This window comes from Halichoerus grypus, chromosome 9, assembly GCF_964656455.1.
Source record: "Halichoerus grypus chromosome 9, mHalGry1.hap1.1, whole genome shotgun sequence".
Taxonomy (NCBI): Eukaryota; Metazoa; Chordata; class Mammalia; order Carnivora; family Phocidae; genus Halichoerus; species Halichoerus grypus.
The window spans coordinates 52,001,591-52,024,736 of NC_135720.1; the positions used below are offsets into that span (position 1 = coordinate 52,001,591).

General features: G+C 36.2%; 1 protein-coding gene across 2 annotated transcripts in view; it reads right to left on the reverse strand.

Moving 5' to 3' along the window:
* The window catches only part of AFG1L (AFG1 like ATPase), a 239,814-nt gene that overhangs the window by 118,723 nt on the left and 97,945 nt on the right, over positions 1 to 23,146 (reverse strand). The window lies entirely within an intron of this gene.

Genomic DNA, 23,146 nt, shown 5'->3' on the forward strand with positions numbered 1-23,146 from the left:
GTAAAAAAAAATCAATGAAATTGAGAAGCCTCTAGCCAGACCTACCAAGAAAAAAAAGAGAAAGGACTCAAATAAAATCACAAATGACAAAGGAAAAATAACAACCAACGCCACAGAAACACAAACAATTATAAGAGAATATTATGAAAAACTACATGCCGACAAATTAGCCATCCTAGAAGAAACAGATAAATTCCTAGAAACATATAAACTACCAAAACTGAAACAGGAAGAAATAGACAATTTGAATAGACTGATAACCAGCAAAGAAATTGAATCAGTAATCAAAAAACTCCCAAAAAACAAAAGTCCAGGACCAGATGGCTTCACAGGCAAATTCTACCTGTGAAGGTAGAATGATGAGTTAATACCTATAATTCTCAAACTATTCCAAAAAATATAAAAGGAAGGAAAACTTCCAAATTCATTCTATGAGACCAGCATTACCCTGATAACAAAACCAAATAAAAACATCACAAAAAAAGAGAACTATAAGCCAATATATTTGATGAACACAGGTGCAAAAATCCGCAATAAAATACTAGCAAACTGAATTCAACAACACATTAAAAAAATCATTCACAATGATCAAGTGGGATTTATTGCTAGGTTGTAAGGGTGGTTCAATATTCACAAATCAATCAACGTGATACATCACATCAATAAGAGAAAGGATAAGAACTATATGATCATTTCAGTAGATGTAGAAAAAGTGTTTGACAAAGTAGCACATCCATTCATGATAAAAACTCTCAACAAAAATAGGTTTAGAGGAACATACCTCAACATAATAAAGCCCTTATATGAAGGGCTTATTTATGAAAAACCCCACAGCAAACATCATCCTCAATCAGGAAAAACTGAGAGCTTTTCCCCTAAGGTCAAGAACAAGACAAGGATGTCCACTCTTACCATTTTTATTCAACAGAGTCCTGGAAGTCCTAGCAATAATAAAACAAAAAGAAATAAAAGGCATCCAAATTGGTAAGAAAGAAGTAAAACATTCATTATTTGCAGATGACATGATACTCTATATAGAAACCCCAAAAGACTCCACCCAAAACCTGCTAAAACCGATAAATAAATTCAGTAAGGTTGCAGGATCTACAGAAATCTGTTGCATTTCTATACACCAATAATGAAGCAGCAGAAAGAGAAATTAAGAAAACAATCCCATTTACAGTTGCACCAAAAATAATAAAATACCTAGGAATAAACCTAACCAAAAAGCTAAAAGACCTGTTGAAATAAATTGAAGATGACACAAAGAAATGGAAAGACATTCCATGCTCATGGATTGGAAGAAAAAGTATTGTTAAAATGTCTATACTACCCAAAACAATCTAGATATTTAATGCAATCCCTATCAAAATACCAACAGCATTTTTCACAGAACTAGAACAAACAATTCTAAAATTTGTATGGAACCACAAAAGACCCCAAATAGCCAAAGCAATCTTGAAAAAGAAAAGCAAAGCTAGCGGCATCACAATTTCAGACGTCAAGTTATAGTACAAAGCTGTAGTAGTCAAAACAGTATGGTACTGGCACAAAAATAGACATACAGATCAATAGAAGAGAATAGAAAACCCAGAAAGGAACCCACAACTATATGGTCAAATATTCTTTGACAAAGCAGGAAAGAATATTCAGTGGGAAAAAGACAGTCTCTTCAACAAATGGTGTTGGGAAAACTGGGTAGCAACATGCAAAAGAATGAAAATGGACCACTTTCTTATACCATTCACAAAAATAATTTCAAAATGGATTAAAGACCTAAATGTGAGACCTGAAACCATAAAAATCCTAGCAAAGAACACAGACAGTAACTTCTTTGACACCTGCCTTAGCAACTTTTTTCTACATATGTCTCCTGAGGCAAGGGAAACAAAAACAAAAATAAACTGTTGGTACTACATCAAAATAAAAAGCTTCTGCACAGCAAAGGAAACAACCAACAAAACTAAAAGACAACCTATGGAATAGGAGAAGATATTTGCAAATGACATATCTGATAAAGAGTTAATACCCAAAATATATAAAGAACTGATACAACTCAACACCCAAAAAACAAATAATCCAATAAATGGGCAGAAGACATGAACAGACATTTCTCCAAAAAAATATCCGATGGCCAACACACATGAAAAATTGTTCAACATCACCCATCATAAGGGATGTACAAATCAAAACTACAATATGATATCACCTCACATCTGTCAGAATGGCTAAAATCAACAACACAAGAAACAACAGGTGTTGGTAAGAATGTGGAGAAAAAGGAACCCTCATGCACTGTTGGTGGGAATGCAAACTGGTGCAACCACTGTGGAAAAGAGTATGGAGGTTCTTCAAAAAATTAAAAATAGAACTACCCTACAATCCAGCAATCACACTACTGGGTATTTACCCAAGGAATATAAAAACACTAATTCAAAGGGATACATGCACCCCTATGTTTATAGCAGCATTATTTACAATAGCCAACATTTGGAAGCAGCCCAAGTGTCCATCGATTGATAAATGGATAAAGAAGATGTGGCATATATACACAATGGAATATTATTCAGCCATAAAAAAAAATAACGAAGTTGTGCCATTTGCAACAGCATGGATGGAGTCAGTGAGTATAATGTTAAACGAAATAAGTCAGAGAAAGATAAATACCCTATGATTTCATATATATGTAGAATTTAAGAAACAAAACAAACAAGCAAAGGGAAAAGAGACAAATCAAGAAACAGACCCTTAAGGGGCGCCTGGGTGGCTCAGTCGTTAAGCGTCTGCCTTCGGCTCAGGTCACAATCCCGGGATCCTGGGATTGAGCCCCGCATCGGGCTCCCTGCTCCGCGGGAAGCCTGCTTCTCCCTCTCCCACTCCCCCTGCTTGTGTTCCCTCTTTTGCTGTGTCTCTCTCTGTCAAATAAATAAATAAAATCTTAAAAAAAAAAAAAAAGAAACAGACCCTTAATTACACAGAACAAACTGATGGTTACCAGAGAGGAGGTAGTTGGGGGGATGGGTTAAATAAGTGATGGGGATTAAAGAGTACACTTGTCATGATGAGCACCTGAGCACCGGGTGATGTATGGAATTGTTGAATCACTACATTGTACACCTGAAACTAATGTAACACTATATGTTAATAAATTGGAATTAAAATAAAAACTTATAAAACAAATCCAAGTGTCAAAACCAACAAGGTGTAATGCTTATTTATATAAGTACATAACTGTTGAGAGTAAGAAAACTTTTAAGATCAATAATTAAAAGGAATTTTCCCTTTAACACAATGAGATACCACCGCACACCAGTCAGAATGGCTAAAATTAACAAGTCAACAACAAATGTTGGTGAGGATGCAGAAAAAGGGGAACCCTCTTACACTGTTGGTGGGAATGCAAGCTGGTATAGCCACTCTGGAAAACAGTATGGAGGTTCCTCAAAAAGTTAAAAATATTATCATTTTATATTCATTTCAACATACGTTCATTAATTTCTACTGAATAGTTATGCTGAAATGAGTGAAGACAAAAGATAAATAAAAAGAGGAACTAGGATTTACAGAATACTGACTAGGAGCCAGGCAATTCACTAGGCAATGTATACAAGTCACAGGAACACTACAAAGCAGATATTTTTACCTCCCTTTTACAGAGAAAGAAACTGATAGTCATAGTTTGAGATAATCTGCTGAATTTCCAGCCAGTAAGAGGTATATCTAGGAGTCAAGGTCTTGAATGATGTTAAAACTTGTGGACTTCCTCAGAACCATGTTGTGACCAGTCTGGCTTATCACAGCTGACAGACACAACCAGACTATAACCATGATTCAAGGTAAAAAGGGACAGAGGTATAAATATAATACACAGAGCAAGAAGCTATTCATTTTATCATGGTTCAAAAGCAGCTTTACAGAGGGGACAGTGGCACTAGACCACCTTGGAAAAATAAGCAGATTGCCACCCAGCAGAGAGGAATGAAGGGCGCAAGAGTCAGTATGAGCTCATGACTCTTATCTTCTTTTCTAATAGTAAACAATCTATCGTTCAAATAACCACATTCTGAATTGAACTTTCTTGAATCCACTATGGTGGACAAACTTTTAGAGTGGCCCTTCCTAATCCCCAGACCTGGTATTGTACCTTGGTGTAAACATCAGACACCAGGATCCTTCAGTTACCCCAAGAATAGGAAGCAAGTGCAGTGAGTTCCACAACTGCCCCAGCTTAGTGCCTGGGGAAAGTTTATAGGACTCTGCTCAGAGAGGGGGAATCCAGGCTGTGCCTGGCAGCCTCCCTGAATTGAGAAGGATGAGAGTCCTGGGAGGACAAGGCAAGCAGAGTTCCCAGGGCAGAGTACCAGAGAAAAGAAAGCTGCCCAGTGAAAAAGCTCTGGAGATCTGCTAAAGGTCCCTACTGAGTCCTCAGTGAAATACTGATCAGACATGTGTGGGAGGAAACTACCCAAAGCCGGGCAAAAAAAATATCTGAAAGTATTAGAGAATACCATCATTGGAGCTCCCACATGGCTGGGAATGGTGCCTGTCTCCACCAGTCAGACTGGAAAACCTCATAATTCATGGGGTACTGGGTACCATTTCTAAGAATGGGAATAAAGCTCAAGAGTATTTATAGGAATACAAAAATCTCCAGCACTCAACATGGTACAATTTACATTGTCTGACATCCAATAAGAAAATGACCAAGGCATGCAAAGAAAAAGAAAAATATGGCCCATAATGAGGAGAAAAATCAATCAACAGAAACAGACCTAGGATTGACACAGATAATGAATTTAGAAGACAAGTACATTACAGTTATTGCTGTATTCCATGTGTTCAAGCACCATGAATAAAGATTGTCCCAATCAAATAGAGACATGGAAAATATAAAAAAGGCTTAAGATGAAGTTTTAGAGATGAAAACAGTATGTGGGATGAATAATATGCTGGATGGGAATAACAGTAGATTAGACAGTGCAGAAGAAAAATATCAGTGAACTTGAAGATACTACAATAGAAGCCAGCCAAAATGAAGCACTGAGGGGAAGAAAAAGTACGAAACCAGGACAGAATAAGTGAGCTGTGGTGCAACTTTAAGCAACCTGATAGATGTATAACTACAGTACCCAAAGGGGAGAAGAGGAGAGGATATTAAAAAAACTAAAGAAATAATGGTCAAAATATTTCCAAACGATGAAAACTATAAACCCACAGATCTAATTTGCTCTATGAGGCCCAAGCACAACACCAAGGCATATTATAATCATTATAATCATTATAATTTATTATTTTTTTTGTGGTTGTTTCTAAAGATGTTCGTTCTCGGATCCTTACTTGCCTTTTAAAGGACAATGGAAAAAACAAACAAAACTGTCAACAAAGAATTCTACCCTGAGCAAAAGCATCTTTAAAAATACAGACTTTTGGGGCGCCTGAGCAGCTCAGTCAGTTAAGTGTCTGACTCTTGCTCTCAGCTCAGGTCTTGATCTTAGGGTCATGAGTTCAAGCTCCGAGTTGGGCTCCACGCTGGCCATGGAGCCTACTTTAAAAAACAAAACAAAACAAACAAACAAAAAGACTTTTTGTGACATTGAAAGGCTGAAAGAATTCATCACCAGAATACCAGAACTACAAAAAAAATCTTAAAAAGAAGTCCCCTGGCAAAAAAATATTAGATGGAACCCATAATACACAGAGGAATTAAGAGCACCAGAAATGGTAATTATGGGTAAATAGGAAACTTTATTATTATCTAAATCCTTTTTTTAAAAAGATTTTATTTATTTATTTATTTGAAAGAGAGAACATGGGAAGGGGGGCAGGGGAAGAGAGAAGAGAGGGAGAAATAGACTCCCTGTTGAGCAGGGAGCCTGATGCGGGTTCAATCCCAGGACCCTGCGATCATGACCTGAGTCAAAGGCAGACACTTAACCAACTGAGCAACTCAGGTGCCCCTAAGTCCTTTTCTTTTTTTTTTAAAGATTTTTATTTTTAAGTAATCTTTACACCCAACGTGGGGCTCAAACTCACAACCCTGGGATCACGAGTCCCATGCTCTTTCGAATGAGCCAGCCAGGTGCCCCTCATCTAAATCCTTTTAAAAGATAACTATTTAGGGGCACCTGGGTGGCTCAACTGGTTAAGAGGCAGACTCTTGATTCGTTTCAGGTCATGATCTCAGGGTCATGAGATAGAGGAGCCCCCACAAGGCTTCATACTCAGTGCGGAGTCTGCTTATCCCTCTCCCTCCTCCTCTGCCCCTCCAACCCCCGCCTCCCCCGCCATTTGTGCTCTCTCTCAAATTACTAAAATCTTTTTAAAAAATTAAAAAAAAAAGGGGCACCTGGGTGGCTCAGTCAGTTAATCGTCTGTCTTTGGCTCAGATCATGATCCCAGGGTCCTGGGATAGAGCCCCGCATTGGGCTCCCTGCTCAGCAGGGAGCCTGCTTCTCCCTCTCCCTCTGCCCCTCCCCACTGCTCATGCTCACACACGCTCTAACTCTATCTCTCTCTCTCAAATAAAAACAAATATTTAAAAATTTAAAAAATGAAAGATAAGTATTTAAAGCAAATATAACAGTATACTTTGGCATGTATAACATTGGTGTATAAAAAAATGGGTGTATACTGTTTAAAGTAAGGTTCTTACACTATACTAGAAGTAGTATAACATCACTTAAAGGTAGACTGATTTAAGTTAAAGTTTTATACTATAATCTCCAGAGCAAACCATAAAACCTTTTCTAAAACCTCATAAAAGTGAAATTATAGAGTATATATTATTTTGTATAAGGCTTCTTTAACTCAGCCTCTTTCTGAAATTTACCCATGTTGTTATGTGTTTATTCCTTTTTATTCCTTTTATTCATATGCTACAGTTTCTTTATCCATCCTCTGGTTGATGAAAACCTGATCAGTTTCCAGTTATTGACTATTACAAATAAAGCAGCTAGAACCTTTTTTTTTTTATGTTCAATTAGCTTATATGTTGGCTAATAGAACCATTCTTGCACAAATTATTTTGTCAACTTTTTTTCTTCCCATTTCTATGGGTAAATATCTAGGAGTTTAACTGTTGGATCATAGGGTTAGAAGTATGTTTAATTTCATAAGAAAATGTCAAACCTTTTTTCACAGTATCTTATACTCTACATTCCAGACAACAGTGTAGGAGAGTTTTAGTTGCCCCACATCTTCATAAGTAGTTGGTTTTGCAAGTCTTTTTAATTTGAGTCATTGTTGTGGGTACGTATTATGATGTTTCACTGTGCTATTAATTTGCATTTGCCTGATGACTATTTAAGTTGGCATTTTTGCATATGTCTCCTCAAAAGAAGTGCCTATTCAAAAATTGGGCCCAATTCTTATCAGGCGGTTTATTATTGGCTTTTAAGAATTCTTTGTATATTCTAGATTCTATTCCTTTGTCAAATACATGATTTACAAATATTTTTTCCCAGTCTGTGGCTTGTCCATTCATTTTCCTAAAGTGCTTTTGAAGGAGCAGCAGTTTTTAATTTTGTTGAAATCTAATTTATCATATTTTTATACTATTGTTTTCTAGGACTTAAGAAATCTTTGCCTACCCCCAAATCATGACGACATACTTCAAATGTTTTCCTCAAAAAGCTTTATAGTTTGTTTTTTTGACTTAGGTCTATGATCCATCTCAAATTAATTTTTATGATATATGAGGTAGGGGTCAAGGTTCATTTTTTTCCCATAATGATATGCAGCTACTCCAGCATCATCTCTTTCCCCAATAGACTGTTCACTGCCTTTGTCAAAAGTCAAATGATCATAAGTAGGTAGGTATCTGTTTCTGAGCTCTCCATTCTCCATGCCAATCATTAATTTCCACTGATTAATTTTTCTATCCTATGCCAATACCACACACCTTAATTTTTTGTAGATTTCTAGTAAGTCTTAAAACTGCTTGTCCTTCAGCTTTGTTGTTCTTTAAGAAAAAAACTGCGGGGGGGATGCCTGGGTGGCTCAGTCAGTTAAGCATCTGCCTTTGGCTCAGGTCATGATCCCAGGGTCCTGAGATCAAGTCCCCCATCAGGCTCCTTGCTCAGCGGGGAACCTGTTTCTCCTTCTGCCTGCTGCTCCCCCTGCTTCTACCCTTTCTCTCTCTGACAAATAAATAAAATCTTTAAAAAATATATTTTTTAAGTAGACTCCATACTCAACATGAGGCTTGAACTCACAGCCCTGAGATTAAGAGTCATGTGTTCTACCAACTGAGCCAGCCAGGTGCCCCAACTTTATGCTTTTTAGACTGTTTTGCTTACTCAAGGTATTTTTTTTTTCATTGCCATATAAAACTTGTCAATTTCTACCCCCCCTCCAAAAAAAAGCATGCTGGGGTTATGATTATCATTGTACTGAATCTACATATCAATTTAAGAAGTGACATTTTTTCTAATATTGAATGCTCCAATCCAAGAAAATAGTATATCATTCCATTTATTTAGGTCTTTAATTTCTCCCAGCAATGTTTTCTAGTTTTCAGTGTGGAGAGGTATTGCAGGTTTTCTGTTAAACCTATTTCTAATTACTTTATGCTTTTGATGATATTATTAAAATTGGGGGTTTTATTTCATTTTCCAATTACTTGCTGCAAGTATATAAAAATATCATTGATTTTTGCACACTAACCATGTAACCTGTGACTGTGCTAAATTCACACAGCAGCTCTATGAGCTTATTTGAAGATTTTAAAGATACCTTTATGTAAATAGTGCCTTCTGTAAAAATAGATCATTTTAGCTCTTCTTTTCCATTCCATGTTTTCTTTTTCTTGCCTTACTTCAGTTACTAGGGCCTCTGATATTATGTTGACTAGAAGTGGGAAGAGTAAGCATCCTTGTCTTGTTCCCAGTGTGAGAGGGAGAATGTCCAATATTTCACCATTAAATACGCTCACTGGTTTTGGTGGATGGTTCTGGTAGATGTTCTTTATCAAATTAAGGAAGATTTTTACTATTCCCAGTTCATTGGTTGGTTGTTTTTTTTGTTTGTTTGTTTTGGGTTTTTTTTAAGATTTTATTTATTTATTTGAGAGAGAGAGAAAGAGAGAGAGCACATGAGAGGGGGGAGGGTCAGAGGGAGAAGCAGACTCCCTGCCGAGCAGGGAGACTGATGCGGGACTCGATCCAGGGACTCCAGGATCATGACCTGTGCTGAAGGCAGTCGCTTAACCAACTGAGCCACCCAGGCGCCCCATGGTTGGTTGTTTTTTTTTAACAAAATGCTAGCCCTAGCATTTAATAATGAATGTGAGCTAAAGCTTGTCAAATGTTTTTTCCATATTTGTTAAAAGTATTATTTTTCTCCTTTATTCTGTTAATATAGATGACACTGATTGATTCTCAAATTTTAAATTAATCTTGCATTCATAGAATAAACCCCAAATAGTCATGATGTATTATTATCCTCTTTTTATATGCCGCTGAATTTGCTTTGCTAATATTTTGTTAATTATTTTTATGTCTATGTTCTTGAGAAATATTATCTTGTTAGTTTTCTTTCTTTGGAATGCCTTAGTTGAGTTTTGCTGTTATGGCTACACTGGACACGTAACAGGAGTTGAGAAATGTTTCCCATTCTTCTGTTTTCTGAAAGAGTTTGTGTAAGACGGCATAAGTAAGATTCTTCCTTAAATGTTTGATAGAATTCATCAGTGAAACCATCTGGGTCTAGACTTTTTGGTGGGAAAGTTTTTGATAACAAATTAGATTTCATTAGCAACTATATAGATATTCAGATTTTCTGTTTCATTTTGTGTCAGTTTTGGCAAATTTTATTTTTTAATAATTTTGTCCATTTCATCTAAGTTGTGACATTTGTGGTCATGAAGTTGCTCACAATATTCTTCTGATTATCCTTTTAATATTTATAATTCTTCTTTCATTCTTAATATTGGTCATTTGTGTGGTTTTTTTTTTTCTTGATCGCTGTAGTTAAAGGTTTTACAATTTTGTTCATCTCAGAAAACTCAGTTTGGGGTTTGTTAATTTTACTATTGTTTGTTTTCTAATTTCATTGGTTTCTACTCTTTGTATTTCCTTCCTTCTTTCTACTTAGTTTTAATTTACCCTTCTAGGTTCTTTTTTCTCCTTTTTTAAAACTGATAATTGACATATAACATTATATACTAGCTTCAAGTGTACAACATAATGATCTGATATTTGTATATATTGCAAAATAATCACTCACAATAAGTCTAGTTACTATCCAACACCAGCTACAATTTTTTTCCTATGATAAGAACTTTAAGATCTACTTTCTTGGCAACTTTCAAATACACAATACAGTATTATTAACTGGAGTCATCATGCTCTACATTACATCCCCAGAACTTATTTATTTTATAACTGGAAGTTTGTACCTTTTGACCACCTTCACCCATTTTGTCCACCCTCCACCCTCCACCTGTGGCAACCATCAATCCCTTCTCTGCATCTATGAGTTCAGTTTCCAGTAGTGCAATTGCTGGAGCATATGGTAGTCTATTTTTAATTTTTTGAGGAACCTCCATGTTTTTCCATCGTGGCTGCAACAATTTACATTCCTATGAACAGCACACAAGGGTTCCCTTTTATCCACTTCCTCACCAACACTTGCTATTTTTTGTCTTTCTGATAGTAACCATTCTAAGAGGTGTGAGGTGATAACTCATTGTGGTTCTGATTTTAATTTCCCTGACAATTAGTGATGTTGAGCTCCTTTTCATATACCTGTTGGCCAGCTGTATGTCTTCCTTGGAAAAATGTCTATTTAGATCCTCCTGCCCACTTTTAATCAGACTGTGGTTTTTTGCTATTGAGTTGTAGGAGTTCTTTTTATATTTTGGATATTAAACCCTTATCAAATATATGATTTGCAAAGATTTTATCCAATTTGGTAGGTTGCCTCTTAGCTTCTTAAGGTAAAATCTTAGGTCACTGACTTTAGAGACTTTTTTTCCTCTAAAAAACATTTAAACTACAAATTTTCCTCTAAGAACTGTTTTATTTAGCAACATCCTAAAAATTTCAATGTTACATTTTCATTTTATTTTGCTTGAAAACATTTTCTAATTTTCATTGTGATTTCTTATTTAATCCATGGATTAGTTAAATATATTATTTAATTTGCAAATATTTGAGAGTTTCCTGGATATCTTATTGTTGTTGACATTTAATTTAATTCTACTATGGTGAGAATACATTCTATATGATTTCAAACTTTATAAATTTGTTGAGACTTGGTTTACGGCCCAGCATATGTTCAATCTTGGTGAACATACAATGTGCACTTAAAAAGACTGAATTCTGCAGTTATTAGGTTTAATGTTCAATAAGTACTAATCAGGTCAAAACAAATGATTATCTATATCTTTACAAATTTTTGTTCATTCAACTGCTTTAGGAGGGATGTTCAAATTTCCAACTACGATTATTCAACTGTCTAGTTCACTCATTAAATCTATTTTTGCTTTGTGTAATTTGAAGATGTGTTATTAGGTGCATACATTTAAGATTGTCATGGCTTTCTAATAAATAGACTTTTATCATTATGAAATGTCACTCTTAATCTCTAGTAATATTTGTTTTGACATTTACATTTTTGGAGTTTTGGATGAAACTTAGAATTTATAGATTTAAAAAAGTATTCATATAATTTATAAAACCGTAAGTACCGATCTCACATAGACTTTATGCATATTAGATAATGCTTAACTATCTCTTCTTCACAAAACATTTGAGTTAAATATAAAATTAACATTTACATTATTTAATTTACTCTTTCTTCCTTTCTTAGTTCTTTCCTTCTATTTTTTTCCTTCCTTTTTAATCATTGCCAATCAGTTTAAAGCAACAAAAAAACTAAATTTATTTTAGAGAGGTTTTGTACCACCACTATCTTGACCATAAGGGCTTATTTTTTTTAAATGCCAATAATGTGTTTGGTGATACACAAATTAAAAAATCAGAAAGAAAAGTTAGGGTGATCTACATATCTATTATTACTGATGTTGTGTTACTGCATATATCCTTAGCTAATATTTTCAATGAAAACTGCTACAGAGATGATGGCAGGAAGATGAAATCCTTCCCATCAATCCTACAAATAGTCCTGTAAATTAAATCCATTTTTTATTTAAATAATTGCCAGCCCTTCACTTTAGATATCCTACCACATTTTTTTTTTTTTTATCTGAGAGAGAGAGAATGAGAGACAGAGAGCATGAGAGGGAAGAGGGTCAGAGGGAGAAGCAGACTCCCTGCTGAGCAGGGAGCCCGATGCGGGACTCGATCCTGGAACTCCAGGATCATGACCCGAGCCGAAGGCAGTCGCTAAACCAACTGAGCCACCCAGGCGCCCCTATCCTACAACATTTTTTTTTTTTTAAAGATTTTATTTATTTGACAGAGAGAGAGACAGCGAGAGAGGGAACACAAGCAGGGGGAGTGGGAGAGGGAGAAGCAGGCTTCCCCGCAGAGCAGGGAGCCCGATGCGGGGCTCGATCCCAGGACCCTGGGATCATGGCCTGAGCTGAAGGCAGACGCTTAACGACTGAGCCACCCAGGCGCCCCTATCCTACAACATTTTAAAGGACACGATCCCCTGTAAGAATAATAATGGGAATCCAAGGAAATTATAGGCTCCAGAGGGTATTGTTTTTAAGAACCATGAAAGAGAAACTTCACAAAATGTCACAAAATCTTGATTACAAAAATACTACCATCCATATACTTACATATTTATTTTTAGTAAAGTTAAACATCAATGAAGTAGTTTTTCACACTAGGGCTTCTTTTCATAATGGAAGTCAATGGATTTAAATATCATGACTTAAGTGTTCAATGAGAGAACAGAACCTCTGTATTTCTGGGAATCTTTCATGCATGAAGATGATCCAAAACCAGCCAGGCAAAAATTAGTGGCAGAGACTCCTACTCTCCTGTTAACTTTTAGAACCATCTATTTCATTATCAAGTGTGAGTGGCTGAGGCTTAGTTAACAACAGCTTTCACATGGACTCTAAATAAAAGTTGTCTTTGTACTCTGAGGTCCTTACTACCAGATGGAGTATTAGTGTGAATGAATGGAATTCTTTGACAAATTTCTTTAGAGTTCATTTAAGTTCATTGTGGTTTTTGTACTGATCTCTACAAAAACTGTATGGATGAGTCAGTGGAGTCCTTAGCATCTCTCTCCACGACTTCCCTTTTATGATAATATCACACTTATTTCCTGCAATGTCAACTACATAATTAGATGGGCCTTGCTGTCAAAGATCTCTTAATGGATTCCTTAATGTTGAAAATATTTCCTCTTTTTGGTATCATAAATCATTATAGCTGAAGGTAACTATAAGAGTATATTCTGGTAAAGCAGAAAATCATTCTTGTGCAGCTATATTCCGGATTAGGAATTTACATGCTCATTTTAGTACTAGACAAAAGATGTCCTCTTATTGAAATGATCTTAGGCTCAAAACTATTTTCTACAAACTTGATTTACCTACAACTGAAATCCCTAGCAGACAAACTCCAGCACGATGGCCCAGGAGTCAAGGGCACAGGCCCCCTGCTGCCATGAACTGAAGAAGGAGAAGCTGAGCCCAGCATAAGCATCCTCTAGTGGGGCCACAGGGACCAGCAGGGCCTGCCATAGTAAATTCAATCTGACATTAATAAACTCATGCCAGCCTTCATATTGTTACTATTTGTATGGTATATCTTTTTGCAACCACTTACTTTCAATCTATCTATCTTTACAGTTAAATTATATCTTCTGAAATTTTTAATCCATTCTGTACCTCTCAATCCCTTTCAACCATTTTGCCCATCCTCCCCTCTGACAACCACCAGTTTGTTCTCTGTATTTACGGGTCTGTTCAGTTTTTTTGTCTGTTTTCTTTTTTAGATTCCACATATATGTGGAATCATAGAATATTTGTCTTTCTATGTCTGACTTATTTCACTTAGTATAACACCCTCTAGGTCCATCCATGTTGTCACAAATAGCAAGATCTCATTCTTTTTATGGCTATGTAATAATCCATTGTATGTATGTGTATGGATGTGTGCGTTTGTGTGTGTATATATATATATATATATATACACACACATATATACCAAATCTTCTTTATCCATTCATCTATCAATGGACACTCAGGTTGCTTCCATATTTTGGCTATTGTAAATAATGCTGCAATGAACATAAGGGTGCATTTATCTTCTCAAATTAGCTTTTTCATTTCCTTTGAGTAAATACCCAGGAATTAAATTACTGGATCATACGCCATTTTTATTTTTAATTTTTTGAGAAACCTCCATACTGTTTTTCACAATGGCTGCATGAATTTTCATTCCCACCAACAATGCACAAGGGGGCACAACCTTGCCAATACTTGCTATTTCTTGTCTTCTTGATACTAGCCACTCTGACAAGTGTAAGATGATATCTCATTGTGGTTTTGATTTGCATTTCCCTGATGATTAATGATGTTGAGCACATTTTCATGTCTCTATTGGCGATCTGTAGGTCTTCCCTGGAAAAATGTCTATCAGGTCCTCTGCTCATTTTTAAATTGGATTATCTGGGGGGTTTTGGTGTTGAGTTCTATATGTTCTTTATAGATTTTGGATATTAACCCCTTATTGGACATATCATTGTAAATATCTTCTCCTATTCAGGAGACTTTCTCATTTTGTTGATGGTTTCCTTTGCTATGCAGAAATTTTTTATTTTGGTGAAGTCCCAGTATTTTGTCTTTATTCTTGAAGGAAATTGTTTCATATCTAGGTTGACGGGGTTTTTTTCCCCCAGTATAAAGATGTAGTTCCATGGTTGCTGGCCTCCATAGTTCCTAATGGAAGTCATCAGAAGCTAATCATTGTTCCCCTGTATTTAACATGCTCTTTTTCTCTAGATGCTTTCTAGATTTTCCTTTCACATTAGGTTTTTAGCAGTTTGACTATAATATGCCTAGCAGTGTTTTCTTGTATTTGCTCTGCTTGACTTTCACTGAGCTTCTTGAACCTGTAAATTTATGTCTGCCCCAGATTAAGAAATTTTCAGTCATTATTTCTTCAAAAGTTTTTCTGCCTCATTCTCTCTTCTTGCCTTCTGGGATTCCAATTAGAAATATGTTAGGAAGCTTGTAATGGTTCTACAAATTCTTAAGGCTTTCTTTTCTTCTCTCATTTACTCTCCATTCTTCACACTGAGTAATTTCAAGTTCTCTGGCTCTTTGCTTCGTTATCTCCATTCTGCTAGTAAGCTCATCAAGTGAATTTTTACTTAAGATACTGTCTTTTTTCATTCTAAAATTTAAACTTGGTACTTTTTTATGATTTCTCTCGCTCTGCTGAGATTTCCTATCTCTTCATTCATTATGAATATATTTTCTTTACCTCATTTCTCTAACAATTATTGTTTTAATTGTTGCTTTAAAGTCTAATGCCAATATCTGGGTCATATCGGGGTTGATCTCTGTTGACTGTTTTTTTCTCTTGAGGATGGGTCACTTTTTCTTCATTCTTCATTTTGAGATTGTTTCCTGGACCTTGTGGATTCATTTCATTTTCTGGAGGGTGTCAATATCTTTTTTTAGCAAGAAATTACCTTGGATGATTCTAACTACAAACTGAAATCTCAGATCAGTACCCTACCCTACCTTTAGTTAGGAAGTTTGTGATCTACCCCGCAAATGTATGATTCAGAGGTCAGTCAGAGGTTTGGGCAAGATTTATACACAGAACTTGGGGCTACATCCATCTAGTTCACTCTGGGGTTCACTTCTCATTTTCCTGTAGCAATGCCTGCCCCACACTCCACCATCTGGTTCTTCAGGCCAGAAAGACTGTGAGTTTTGTATCAGAATTTCAGTCACTCAATGTAGCACTGACTTTATCTGCCCTAAAGGTGATAGCTATTTTTTTTAAAAAGAAAAAGAAATTATCTCCAAATTTGGACTTTTTTTTTTTTTTTAAAGATTTTATTTATTTATTCATGAGAGAGAGAGAGAGAGAGAGGCAGAGGGAGAAGCAGGCTCCCAAGGAGCAGAGAGCCCTATGCGGGACTCAATCCCAGGACCCTGGGATCATGACCTGAGCCGAAGGCAGACGCTTAACCATCTGAGCCACCCAGGCGCCCAAATTTGGACTTTCTTCCAAGTCTTACCTCCCTTCTAGAATCTGCCTGACATTTTTTACTCTTCAAGACCTTCAGATAGTTGTGTTATATATTTTTTCCAAATTTATCATTATTATCTGTAAGACATTTGGCTAGGAGCTTACTCAGCCATATCAGAAGTTTAGTTTTTAATAGAGAAATGTAACCCATTTATACTTCAGGTCAACATGCCTGATCTTGTTTTATGTTCTTTACCCATACTTTTTGCTGCTTCTCCTGCTTTCTAGTTTTTGCTCTAAGAAATATTTTTTCCTTTTATTCTTTTATTTATTCTTTTATCTTTTTTCTAGTTATTTGAAAACTAGAAGGTATACTTTAAATTCTAAAAAACTTGACTGTGGGGCACCTGGATGGCTTAGTCGGTTAAGCATCTGCCTTTGGCTCAGATCATGATCCCAGGGTCTTGGAATCAAGCCCCACATGGGGCTCCCTGCTCAGCGGGGAGTCTGCTTCTCCCTCTGCTGTTCACTCTCTCACTCTCTCTGTCAAATAAATAAATAAAACCTAAAAAATAATAATAATAGTAAATAAAATAAAATAAAATACTTGACTGTGTATTTCCCTAGTTATAAGTACAACAAATGATGATACTGTCACTCAGGATCAGCAAACACTCTCTCCAAGGGGAACACAATTTACAAATATCTAAGCAAGCAGTAACTACAAATACTCATTTACACTCAATTCATTGGTATCATCAATTTTCTTATTTCAAGTATTTCTTTTTTTTTTTTTTTTTAATTTAATTTTATTTATTTGACAGAGAGAGACACAGCGAGAGAGGGAACACAAGCAGGGGGAGTGGGAGAGGGAGAAGCAGGCTTCCCGCTGAGCAGGGATCCGATGCGGGGCTCGATCCCAGGACCCTGGGATCATGACCTGAGCCGAAGGCAGACGCTTAACGGCTGAGCCACCCAGGCACCCCTCAAGTATTTCTTTTTAATAAGTTCACATTAAGACCTCTTTCCTCCAGGACACTTATTTTTTTTTCATCATTTTATTTTCTTTATTCTATTTCTACATACCTCTTAAGTTGTTTTCCTACATCACTGATTTCATTTTCTGTAGTTTCAATTCTGTATTTCAGTGCTTCTAATGCTTTTACTAATTTAATTTAATTAACTTAATCTTTATTTCATTTAGCTTTCTTTTATTTCAGCCAATCTCTTAGTAAAAAGGTTTTCAACTCAATCTGTCTTTTCTCTGCTTAGATCTTCTGTATCATACAGTTTATGTTTTCTTGATTTTTAAAGAATATAAAACAAATTTTCTAATACTTACTTCTCTTTTCTACTTATTGTTCCCATATTATGGTATTTTCTTTTTTATAACCTTGAAAAAGGAGTGGTATGACTAATCTTGGAGAATCCCTATAATGAAGATATGTGGTTCCCCTCCCTAACCTCCTAGTTGTTCTTATAATGTCTCTATCTCTACTGTCGTTCAATGTTAAAAAGTGATAGTTGGCATCCTTCCTTTGTTCACACTTATAATAGAAATGCCAGTGTCCCCACTAAGCATAATTCTGACCTTTGAGCTGCTATACACATATTTGATATCATATTAAGAAACTACCCATCTGTTTATATTTTAGGGAGTGATTCTATCAAGAATGATGCTGAATTTTGCCAAAATGTTTGTAGCTTTGATGGTGAACACAACTGGATTTTTTTCTCCCTAGAAATATTAATATAATAATAATATAATATTAATAATAATTACATTTGTTGTATGTGTGTACATAATTGTTACCCAACTTTCTAGTGATATCCAGCTTTTTATTTACTGTGGATGTGTTGCTTGAGGAAGAATCACATAGTGTTGTTGCCTGATAATCTAAGTAATACAGGATTATTCTTGGGCATTCTAATGCTGCCTGCAGCCTTTTCATTGTAATAAACAGTAAATTTAAAACTAGAAAGACCAGAATGCACTGTTCTCACAGTTCTAACTTAAGTCAGTAGGGGACTTTTTTCTTTTTATCACTCTGTGTTTTACTATCAAAGAAGCACAGTTGAAATGAATTTACATATTCTATTTCCCCATAAAAATGTATTCTTATTTTTTGATTGAATAAGTTCTTAAACTTATTTATTAATTTCACATATTAATTAATTTAATTTACTTGCCTATTATCAATTTGTTGCTGGGTCTCCATGCTCTTAAATATTTTTTTTCTCTATTAGAATATCACATACGGGCACCTGGGTGGCTCAGTCGTTAAGCGACTGACTTCAGCTCAGGTCGTGATCCTAGGGTCCTGGGATCGAGCTCCACATTGGGCACCCTGCTCCACGGGAGGCCTGCTTCTCCCTCTTCCACTCCCCCTGCTTGTGTTCCCTCTCTCACTGTGTCTCTCTCTGTCAAATAAATAAAATCTTTAAAAAAAATAGAATACCATGTAATTAACAAAGTTTTATTTCAGAACCTAAAAACTGAGTAGCACATATATGAAATTTTAATTGTAGATTTTTGTTTTAGGCTTTTCTAATGACCTGACAGCATAATCTTTGAAAAGTAAAACTGTGGCTATTTGTATATGGGCCACATAAACTATTTCCCTAAATGACAAAAATCACAAATAAATCATCTAATTGAGGCTTTACAAAAATAAGAAATTAAATACAAACTATATCTAGATCTAATTTATCTGAAAATTTGCTAGCAATTTCCTATTCCTATGGATCTGATCCAATATCCTCTCTGTTTCACTTAAAAAAAAAAAAAAAAAAGCCCTAACCACATTATCCTACAAAATATAAAATAGTAGCACTACAAATATTACACTACAACTGTTGCTTAAAATATACTAAACATACATTGAGCTTGCAAGAAGTTAGGAAAACCCCTACAGACCAGCAAATAGGAGGCTAAAAGCTCCTTTACAAACCTCCTTTTGGGGTTTTTTGGGGGGGGATTTGCATAAAAAGATACAAGCTTCATTGAAATACATTTGTTTATGAACTTTATATTTGTTGTATCCCAATGTTCCAAAAAAGACTTAAGGATGACTTATAAGATTATATAAAATGCAACAAAGGAACATAGATTAAAAGTAGGATGAAAGAAGAAAAAAATGAAAGGATACTAAATGAAGCTGGGAACAAAGCCCAAATCACATACTATAATGACCTAAATATTTCCTCTGGGTCATCTACAAGTTTGAATCTAAGCTTCCTAGCAGTAAAAGTGAAAAGCAAAACATAACCAAATACTCTACTGACAATGTTTGTGAGATAAATATAAACTGGTGTTGAGAAATACAAATATTGAACCACCCTTGCAGCCCAGGAATAAGTCCCACTTGAGGGTGAATGATTCTTTAAAAGTACTGTTGGATTCGATTTGCTAGTATTTTATTGAAAAATTTTGCACCCATGCTCATCAGGGATATTGGCCTGTAGTTCTTTTTTTAGTGGACTCTTTTTTTTTTTTTTTAAGATTTTATTTATTTATTTGACAGAGAGAGAGAGAGACAGCGAGAGAGGGAACACAAGTAGGGGGAGTGGAAGAGGGAGAAGCAGGCTTCCCGCGGAGCAGGGAGCCCGCTGTGAGGCTCGATCCCAGGACTCTGAGATCATGACCTGAGCAGAAGGCAGACACTTAACGACTGAGCCACCCAGGCGCCCCTTTAGTGGAGTCTACCTGGTTTTGGTATCTGGGTAATGCTGGCCTCAGAATGGATTTGGAAGTTTTCCTTCTATTTCTTTTTCTTTTTTTTTGGAATAGCTTGGGTTTTTTTTTTATTATTATTACTGTGTTCAGTTAGCCAACATATAGTACATCATTAGTTTTCAAAGATTCATTAGTTGCATATAACACCCAGTGCTCATCACAACACATGCCCTGGTTTGGGGTTTTAACAACTACATGGGGTACAGAGGGTGAGGGCTTGGACCCAAGACAGGAATTCAAATGCAGGACTAGAGAAAAGTAACATACAGGCAGTCACTCATTGATACCTTATTCCCCTCACCCCCCCTCCCCAAGTATTGCATCCCTTTCTTCTCTTCTACAGGATTTTTCTCTTTTAGGTTCCTAAACTCTGGTGTTGCTTTCACTTGGTTATCAACTATTTCCCATTAAAATTATTAATTGCTTATTAAATGTTTCTGATCATTTTCTACTAAAATTAATAATCTATTAATTGACAATTAAGTTATAAGCTGTTAAAAGATTAGGGTATGATAGTAGCTTCCATCCACAACAATAATTCCCATTCTTATTCATGAAGTTGAAGCTTTACAACTAGAAATGGAGGGAATGAAATGAATGAAGTGGAAGAAAATTAAACAGAGGCTAAAAAAATTAATGAAGGGAAAAAATATTTTTCTCCACTGAGCACTATCTTCTGGACCTTTAACCTCCAGATTATACTGTCTTTATTGAATGACAGGAATCACCACCTAGTTGTACAGGCCTGAAATTTTAAAACAATTTCTACATTTGCCTTTCTCTTTTCCTCAATATTCAACCTACAGCCAGGTGCTATCCATTTTACTTCTTGAATATCTTTCAGATCTATCCTCTCCATATCCATAGGTGATACCTATGAGTTTTTCAGCCTCAGGACTACAGACATTTTTGGCTAGATAATTCCTTGTTGTGGGGGGTAGCCGTGCATATTATAGGATGTTTGGGCAGAATTCCTGGCTTCTACAGAATGACTAGAGGCCAGTAGCAGTACCCATCTCCACCCTGCCTAGTTGTGAGAAACAAAAATGCCTCAAACATTGCCAAATAGTCCCCTAGCTGATAATCACTGCCTTATACCAAGCTAACACCATTTCTTACCCAGGGTACTGCAAGAGTCTCCTAATATGTCTTCACTGAATCCACCATATTACTGCACCCCCCCACACACACACATACACACATAACCACTCTCCACACTACACCCAGTGATATTCCAACTCTGGTCTTGTCAGTCCCTACTTAAAGTACTTCAGTATCTTCCCATTTCTCTTAGACTAAAATCCAAAATCCTTTTTATTGCTTTAGAAGGTCTAGCTCTCACTTCTCCAGATTCATGTTGGACCTCACTGCATCCTACTTCCCCTCCTTCATTGTACTCCAGCCACACTGGCTACCTTTCAATTCCTCACATGGGTCATTCTCTCTCCAGCTATTGGGAGAACCCTCTGACAAGAAGATTCTTCCCCCACCTCTTGTAACGCTCTGAGAATTAGTAGATGCTATTTAAAAACAGTAACAACCAATGTTGGGGCTCTAGATTAAAAGCTGTGACCTAAAGAAAAAGCTGAATGCATTTTGATGGTTGGAAAACAGAACATGCCGCTTTTTCTAGCACAGGGTAGACAAAGATCAGTGATGACCAACAAGGAGAAATGATAGAGGACAACGTGTTAAGAGTCACAAAACCTAGGTTCTAATCTCTTTTCTGCATTGATTATCCATGTGATTTGTTCTTAGTTTTAATTAACTTTTCTGGTGTACAGTTCTATCAGTTTGAATACATGTAACCATAACCACAATCGGGATACAAAACAGTTCCATCACCCCCAAAAATTCTCTCATGTTGCCCCTTTGCTGTCAAATGCCTTCCCACTGTAGTCTCTGGCAACCACTGACCTATATAGTCTTTGTCCTATACTTTTATCTTTTCCTGGCATATATATACATGCCATCTTCTCTATAGTAAAATATTAAGCCATTTATGATGATCATTTGTCTGCCATGGCCAAAAACTAAATGTATGACAGTATCCCTTCTATGGTTCATATTTTAAAAAAGGATTTAAGTTTGTGGTTAATGCCCAATTTTTTCAATTTCACATCTTAAATTTTCAGTCTTCTCTGGAAAAGTGGCTCCACTTTGAATTTCTACATGCTATCTTGGTGGGCCTATAACTTTGCTCACTCTACAAAGCTATGAGCTCCAGACTGTTCCTTAGCCTTTCCTTGTAGTGGTCCTTCCTCAGTTTACCACAGCCAACTGAGCAGCCAACTGCAGTTTTCTTTTCAGCAGTCTTTACTGATGGTGAGGGAGGGGGCAGTGTTCCAAGCTTATTCTAGCACCATGTTACTTATGAACATAGCTTGTCACTGAATGTCTAAAGATAATACTGATGATACTGTTTAGTCAACAGTCAGCTAAAGGAGAGTCTTGTTAATGATATAATATGAAAAAACTCACTGTGTTATCTCATAGGGTTGCCACCCTGGTAAATCATAAGAATGCTATCCATAACATTATATAAATTTTAATAAGCACATCTGACAGAATCATTCATAATTCTCTTGTAGTGTATCAGATTAGGTGTAATTACACTGGATTCAAAAGAATAACTGGATTCAGAAGTATTAAGTAATTGGGGTGCCCGGGTGGCTCAGTCGGTTAAGCATCCGACTCGGTTTCGGCTCAGGTCATGATCTCATGGGCCATGGGATTGAGCCCTGCATTGGGCTCCACGCTCAGTGGGGAGTCTGCTTAAGATTCTCTCCCTCTGCCCCCCCCACTCATACTCTCTCTCTCTAAAACAAATAAATCTTTTAAAAAAAAAGTATTAAGTAATTGATGTCTCCCACAAGTGCTTCCTTAGAGATAAATTAAGTATTAGAAACCACTTATATGTAAGCAAGACTTAAGTCTTTTTCTAAGATTCAATTAGGAGTTTTCTTTCATTTCATTGAGTTTCTTTTATGGCCCGTAAAAAGCAATTAGAAAGGCTTGTATTTCTGAGACACAGAAACTGAAGAATTCCATAAAAATCTGCTTTTTGCTCCTTTTCCTGCTTCTATTCTTGCTAGGACCTGTACCCCCACCCCACTTTACACATGCCTCAGAAGGCAAATAGTGTATGCCCTCCTTCTAAGGCACAAGGAGTTCATGATTTCTTCAGAATAAATAACATCTAAGGAAGGACGAGGTGATAATGACTGAACAAAGCTGTCGTATGCATATTCCAGACCACCAGTGCTAGACATCT